The sequence below is a fragment of the Macadamia integrifolia genome, chromosome 14, assembly GCF_013358625.1.
Source record: "Macadamia integrifolia cultivar HAES 741 chromosome 14, SCU_Mint_v3, whole genome shotgun sequence".
Taxonomy (NCBI): Eukaryota; Viridiplantae; Streptophyta; class Magnoliopsida; order Proteales; family Proteaceae; genus Macadamia; species Macadamia integrifolia.
In genome coordinates this window covers 1,962,678-1,971,269 of record NC_056570.1, presented here as the reverse complement: position 1 = coordinate 1,971,269, position 8,592 = coordinate 1,962,678, and positions in this window count along the sequence as shown.

Here is an 8,592-nt window from a genome sequence, read left to right as displayed (position 1 = left end):
AAAAAAAAGGAATCCCTTCAATCGAAATAAATAAATAAATAGATAAATAAATAAAGTTACATAATTATCGATTTTTAGGTTTTCTTTTATAAAATTATCCACCTAAAATTTCAGTTAATAAAATAACCTAAAATCAGGTTTAGGCTTATAAAACTATCCACGCAATGACATTTTTGTTAACTGAAATTTGGATGGATGGTTTTGTATGTGAAAAAAAAAAATCTATTAAAAAAGAAAAATAAAAAATAAGGCATTGCCTATTGACTTGACATGCCAACTTTCAACTTCTCTTTAGCGCAATATGGTGTCGCGCATATTCAACAATCAGAAACACCTTAGTACAAAGCCTAAGATGATCACATGTAACCTAAAGTATTGGATACATACGAACACCATGTTGCACCATAGAAGATTCAAATCCTGTTAATAGCAATAAATCCACCCCCTTCATGGAAAAAAAAAAAAAAAAAAAACCCGTGAAAAATTATTACCGTAAAAATAAAAATACTTAAATAGCCATTATGTCGTGACGCAGAGAAGAAAGATAACTGCTTGGCTGTGACGGACAGTGAAGGCTATATGTCCAAAATGGAAAAAGAAAAAAAAAAGAAACAGACAATATTGTCCACAAACTCCAAGACACCATTTGTCACTACTCCTTCATTCCCATGCTCAAACTGTGAAAGCTATGAAACCCTCTGACCCTCTGACAAGGGAAGGACACTTGTCAAGTTATGCAGAACGAACAGCTGGGCCAATTTCATAGGCTTAGGGCCCACCACTATGGTAATTGTGAAAGCTATGACAAATGACACTTGTCAAGTAATGCAGCAAAGAACGGCTGGGCCACTTTCATAAGTTGTTTTCTCCAAAAAGTAGGTGTGGAGGCCCATTCAATTTGGCCCATAAAATTCTCCATCTTCTACTCCTTGTCACTCTCTTCTTCCCCACCCAATGCAGCGTGCAGACGAGAGAGAGAGAGAGTGTGTGAAACAAGATACAAATATAAGAGAGAAAGATCATTACCTGGTTCGCGTAGCCTAGCACCGGGGCCAATGTGATACACACTCAAGCATCCAAGTGGTAGGGGTTAATGTGGTCATTTCATCTCACCTGTGCCTAAAATGCAGAAAGTTGAAACGCGCAATTGAGATAGTGTTTTTATTTTTTAATTTTTTTGATAAAATAAAAAATGAGAGAGAAAAGTAAAATTAGGAAAGATAAATAAAAAATGAATGAAAAATGATACCGGTCATCAACCAAGGAATCATTGATTGAATATGGGAGTTGGGTGTCAGAAATTGTTTTTTGTGATGTTAGAATTGTCTTCTAAATGGGAGAGGTTGGGTATGTTATCAACTTTTGATAAATTAGCAGTATACACTAAGAATAGAGCTGGACAGAAGAGGGCAGGGGGTCTATTTCAAAAGAAGAGGAGAGATGACACATGCTAGGCACCTTGGCGGCATGGTATGCCCATGTCTTTTTTTTCTTAATTTTTTCTACTAATATGGTTTATCTTATTAGTATGAACATTTTTCTATTTGTATTATTGAGTTATGATTGTCATGATATGTTATAGATACAAAATAATAATCATATTAAAGGAAAAAGAAGCCCAAAGGCAACGTGGCCCTTATGCCTAGACATAGTGAGGGGAGAAATGATTGTCCCACCCCTTATGATTGGAGGAAATCCGTCTATGATGTTTCTATTAGTGCTCCCATTGGTCCTTGTATTAGTTTAGAGACCACACTGTCTTTTAGGGAACCCTCTCCCTTCTATTAATATGAGAAGTTCATAAACAAATATGTTTAATTAATTAAGAGATTTTGCGTGGTCTTAATGTATGCAACCTTACCTCTGCTTAATAGAGAAGCTATTTTTCAACTTATACCCACATAGTAATATCAAAGATGGGGTGTAGCAATTCAGATGTACATTCATGGATGAAAAAAATCTCTCAAGAAAGATTGTAGATCCACAATATGCTCTCACGTGGAGAGAAAAATTGTTGGGGTTACGATTAGTTCACCCTTCACAATGAAAAATGGCAAACCATGTTAGGACTTTTATGTGAACTTAATTGATATTGATTGATCCATTGGGCCCAAACAATTATACACTCACTCTGATTAGGAAATTCCTAGTCCAATCCATTATGAGAATGAATTAGGGTTTTAGGAATTATATTATAAATAAAAGCTAATGATCTCGGTAGCCGTCACTTTTATCTTCATAATTATGAGAGAACTCCAAGGGTGAAAGGCTACAGAAGATCTTAGCTGATAGAACTGCACTAAGTAGTTCTTCATTGTCATCTTCATTGGAGTAATCTTCAACCATATGGGACAGAGGTTTGTGATTAATACTCATGGAATTCTAAACATACACATAAGTATTCCTCTACTTCCGTTGATTATCATATATGGGACAAATCTACATGTTTGTGTATTTTTAAGATCCCAAAAATCATTGATCTTGGTTTAGGGGCTACATATCTACATCCATGATTAATCTCTTTTATGATTATTATATTCTAAACACTATGGGTTGCTTATATGATTCTATATATTAGAATCCCTAACAAACCAACCTAGAATGACATGTCCTTAAATCCGAATCTCTTATCTACCAACCATGAGCCTTCAGTTTGTATTTACACTTGGACCACTTGCACTTGGACAAGTCATTAGGTTTGAACTGTAAACTTGGTACCTCTTTGAACAAAGCAAGCTTTTCAGTTAAACACCACAAATCCTGTATTTGTGTACCGCTGTGTAGTCAAAGATCAAAACTGACTGAACTCTACTAGTGTGTGCTTCCCTTTTGGAAACCTAGTTGGAAAAAAAAAAAAAATGGTCTGCGTAAACGTGTTAAATAATGCGATTTCAGTTAAATGGTATGGTTCAATTTGATTTTTATGATATCAAAAGTAAAAAATTCAAAATCAATTCTTATAGAAAATACATAATCTATTACTTAATGTAAACTTTCTCGTGGTAAAATATAGAAACAATTATTTAATATAAACTTACTTCTTTTTAAAATGTTAAATTACTGTCTTTTTTTTTTTTTTTTTTTAAATATAAACAATTTCATCAATATAGAAACGAGCCTTGAAAATATTGAAGATTCAAAAGTATGCTATTTATTTAATGAGTAAGGGTTTCCTACAATGGCAGCATAAGAAAGAACATACACGCTATATCAATGAGGGATTGGAAAAAGGCCGAAATGGAATCATTCATATTCGCATTACCTCATTGTGTACCCTCACATGAAAAAATAGTTACCTAGACCCAATAAATAGTTACTCACCAGCAAGGTTTGAGAAGACGAAATTGGGTTTGGAACTGATCAAGATCAAAATCAATTCAACATCCATCCGAATCAGCCCAAACCGGATACAAATACCTCTGAATTCAACTGAAAAAACAAATTTTTAACTGTTTTACCCTTTCTCCATTTCAATCCATCCATACGATATCAACTAAGAATCAAGATCAATCAAGACTAATACCGATGTAATCCAACCAATTTGATTTCCCAAACCATGCTGACTAGTCACCATTCAAATCCCCAAAGAACCATCCCATAAAGATAGCAATTACCCATTTGTAGATTTTTTTTTTTTTGCTTACGATGGATATCCCGACCTTTGGCCTGGCTAGTTCCACGGGCCCATATTGACCCCAAAATCGCATGGATCGAGTCATACCAGGGTTGAATGAGAACCATTCAACTTTCACTAAAAGCAGTGAAAAACACTAAACATCTTGTATGAATGGTCCAAGATGTTCCTAGTGGAAGTCGAACCCATTTGTAGCTTTATTAGTTTGTTTTATGGAGTTTATTTTTTAATAAAAAATAGAGACAAATCTTTCACAAAAGACCTTCCTGGAAGCCAAATTTGTAAGTATTGAATTGGAAGAAATCTTGAAAAATTGCTTCAAACTTTCAAGCAGGATTGGCCCCATTGCAACTAATGTCCACATTGGGAGTCTATTCACTTCATGCTGTGTTAGCAAAAGAATCCAAAAGTGCTTTAAAGTTCTAAGCCATTTGACATCATAAAAAGAAAGGTGGAGACTAAAGAGGGGACCCATTTGCAGCAAAGCTCTAGCTTGCTTCAATAATGCTGCTTCTGTCTTTAAAGAAAGGAAGAAGCCAAAGAGCACCAAAAAACAATCCATTCCTTCTTCTGTCAATATCTACTGGTCTTGTCCTTCAAATCAATCTTCACTGCCAATCTAAATCTCCTCTCTTTTTCATCATTTGAGATTGAAAATTTTTTCTTCTTTCAATTTTTCCTCTTACTTTTCAATATAAAAATGAAATAAAGGAATTCATTCTTATGTTTGTTTTCATATTTCAAAGTAAGATGCAAAGCAAGCAAACAAAAATGGTTGCTACATTCATTTCATGTCCTTATTTGTCATTCTTTCTTTTCATTTTCCCATCCAGCTATTTAAGATTTGGATTTTAGTATGATTGTGAAATTGCCTTTGTTTTCTATCACTTCATACTTAAGAACCACACACACACTCATACACTCACAATGTGTGATTAAGATTTGAGACTTGGTGTGCTTGTGAATTTCTGATGACTTCAATGAATTTGGTTCAACTATTTAAAGGTGGAACTGTTCATTTTTAAAGAAGGAAGACTGTGTTGAATTACTTGGTTTAGATGAAGTAGGTTTTGCAGTTTTGCTTTTATAATTTGTTGGCTAGACTACACCATATAAGCCCTTGAGGACGAATTTAATAAAAAAAAATTTGAATACAATGAAAGAGACCCTCAAGATTACTATACCTAATGTTAAAAATAGAAATTTCGGTGGTGTTTGGTTTCCATTGTTGGAATAGATTTTTATGTATAAAACACATTTTGAGAATCGGTTTTCGGAATAGGCTGCGTTTGTCTTCATTCTTGGAATAGATTCTAAGGTTGCGTTTCGTAGTCATTTAGTTTGAGAAATAACGTTTCATCTCAAAAATATAATTTTCAGTTTCTGTGTCAAAATGTGTCTTAAAACAAAAAATAATGGTGTTTGGTGAACCTCTTTCAGGAACAATTACCCTAGTTGCCTACCCTTTTTTTTTTTTTGGTACTTGGAACGAATCTAAAATGACAGAACAAGGTTTTGTCGTTTTCATTCATATTGTGTTTTTTTCTTTTTTCGATAAAAAAAAAAAAACCGAAAACACCAATTTTGACAACAATGCTTATTTCTTCTTTTTTTTTTTTCTCTTAGAACAGAAAAATATCAGAAACATTTTTCTAGATAACTACCAAATACAGCCTAAGTCTAAAATGAAATTATGAACACAAGAAAATAAAGAAGAACTAGGTTTCGAAATATGTTCTAAACCCAACATCTATTCTAAGAATGTGCAACAAACACTGCTTAAGTATACCATGAGCAAGTTGAAAAGGATTTTCCTGATTTTATATAACTAGAAATATAAATACGAAAGATATGATGACATTTGAGAATTGATATGGACTATTACTTGAAAATAAACCATGCTCTTAAGCATCTACCAAAAAGAAAAACCTATGCCCACCTCCAGAAAACTTAAGAAGTAAACAATGCAATCAATAAAATGATGAACTCCATAAAATAAATCTATAAGATCCAACTCAAATGATGGCAACAGCTTTTGGTTTTTGGAATATATTATTAATTTTGGGTGGCTAAGCTGAACTTAAGCATGCAAATTCAGAATCCTATTAAAAGAAACTGGCTTCTCTATTGTTCCATGTATCTTTGCAGTGATCTTATCAAGTCTTTCATATATCTTAATTTACTTGTATGACAAACCCAAAAAACATTTAGAAAAAGAGCAACTTGTCTCCAAAGTGATGAACTAACAAGTTTTTCTAATGTAAATATCTAAAGGTTTTTCAAAGAATTTGAAAAAAAAAATATTAATTTAATCCACTTTTGTGAAAGTACAAGGTTCATCTTCATTGGAAAAAAAAATTATTATAATAAAAAAGTAGAAAAGTAAGATTCCAATCTTAATTATAATAAAATTTAGTATAATTTTTAATTGCTGTTCTTGAAATTTGTAGCGTGGGACCCACGTTTTTATACAGATGTGGTGGCATGTGACCTTTGTCATATGTTTCATGATGAACTTATATTTTGGTTGATGGTTCTACCAAAAGAAAACAAAATAAGTTAAAGCTGAGGTTAAAGTAGTAACATGGAAACAGAAACTAAGAGCTATGATATTGCAAAGTTTTTTTTGTCAATGTCAAATCACAGACAAGAGAACAAAATAGTGCAGCTGATACTTTTAAATGCTAAAGACTGTAGAGCTTGACAGAACCATATAATGTGGATGATATTAATTTGACAACACCATCTAGGAAGCTCTAGAGTCTAGAAAGTAGACCGTATAGATAGAGACTAGGGAGTTAATGATGTGGAGGAAGCAAGCAAGCAAGGTTCAAGGTAGTCTGAGTCTGAGGGGTTGCTCCATTGGTGATTCTTATAAGATAAAAAGTGTATTAAGAAACATTTTACTAGGGTTTGAATTCCTTTTAGCATCATATTTGTTTATTCTTTGGGATTTTCATCCCCTTTGGAATGGGAATGACTTAAAAAGAGAAGCACGGTTCAAGGTATCGACATCACATTGATCTAATTAACCGATATATAGGTATCACCAGTATCTGATACTGATACCACCGTGGTGGTATTAGTATGAGAGAGGTTGATCCAGTTGAGCCATATTAAAATTAGTATCGATCAAAATTGATACAGATATCAGTACCAACACCTAGGACCTTGCTCAAAACTGTTTGAGGAGCTTCTCCAACAAGGTTTCAAAACATTGTATCAGTTTTTAATATTGGCATCTGAATGATATGGGGTTGGTGAGATGGTACATATTGAAAGCAAAATGGTTCAAAAAATTATCCATTTTTTATTCAAAATCAAGGGAAAAATCATCTTATTCAACCTGATATGATTGATCAATATCAATATCGGCCAAGATAGATACTATTGCCAATATCTTGATATAAAAGCATGTTCCCCAATAGGCACTAAAACAATTATTGATGCATTCTTACCATATATGGGCATTTAAGATTGTCTTTGTCTCTCCTTTCCTTAATTTGCATATAACAATTTTTCAAGACGACAACATATACTTGGATTCCTGTTCAAAAGTTAAGCGACAAAATGATAAATTGTTCTTGCTAGTTTTGTTCATGTATTTTAACATTTGATGTAGGTTTTATAATCATCGTATATTCATATTTTTTATTTATTTTTATTAATCATCATCTTTTGTTTTTCAACAAAAAAAAATTAAATTCCCTTTTATTATCTCTCTCCCCTCGACCCAAACCCACCCCCCCACCCCCGCCCTTTTTTATTTTTTTTTCAAGTAAAGGGCTCAGTTGAAATTCTCTAAACTTTTTGGCTTTTAACTTAACAACTTACACTTTCCATATTCCTTTTAGGGAGGAAAAAAAATCTCATCTCAAACTTGAATGCTAAATTGACTTGGAATAACTAAATAAACACACTTTTGAAAAGGATCTCTAAATGGAGTTATTATTTATGGATTTAGTCTTCACTCATTCATGTAACTTTCTATTATTTGTGCCTTAATCTTGACTAAAGTTGTGTTTATCTTCATTATTAAGTTGAAAATACATATTTTAGTTTGCTTAATCCTAACTAAAGTAGTGTATTTTCATGCTATTTATTCTATACCTTTTGAGTTATGAGAGGAGAAAAAAAGAGAAGGGTATAACATCTCTTTGTTGAGTATCTTGGAACTTTCCATATAATTTCCTTCATTTTTTTCCTTAAAATTTTAATTTCAAATTGCAGTATGGGGGAAGAAAGGAGTTAGCACCAATAAAGAGAATTTGAATAATTTGAAGGAACTGAGAGACAAGAATCAAACTTTTGTTTCTTTTCTAGCTAATTTTTCCTTGACTTTATTTGTTAATTTTTTTTTATTATTTTAATGTTTTATTTTTAATCATTCCTCAATGATCACTGACTTGTGTATCTTATGAAATAGACCTTGGTTTTATGGTGATAGCTTACAATGAGTGTGTGTGTGTGTGTGAGAGAGAGAGAGAGAGAGAGAGAGAGAGAGAGAGAGATTTGAACTAATCATCTAATGATATGTTTCTAAGAGTTGTTTTATTAGCAATATTTTATTGCATAGGGTTTTAGAGTAGGACCACTTTCAATTAAAGCCATTAAAAAGATAAGAAAGAGTCATAAACTATGGAATGTGATTGCAACTATTTGTCTGGCATGAATCCTCATAGTAATCTAACAAGTAGCTACATTGGTGCTCCACACTAAGATTCTAATTACTAAAACTTAATAAAGACAACATGAGTGTGGTTCAATGGAAAAGTATATGTGCCAATAACCTTGCAGAAGAAAGGAATTCCTTTCCTTAGAGGAAGAGGGTTCCCCATGACTCTAGTGTAAGAAGGAATTTGTATATCATACCAATCATAGTATAGAGGATGGTATTATTTATACGGGTTTGAACAAGAGAGATTGTTAACAATGGTCCTCATATCTCATTATATAAG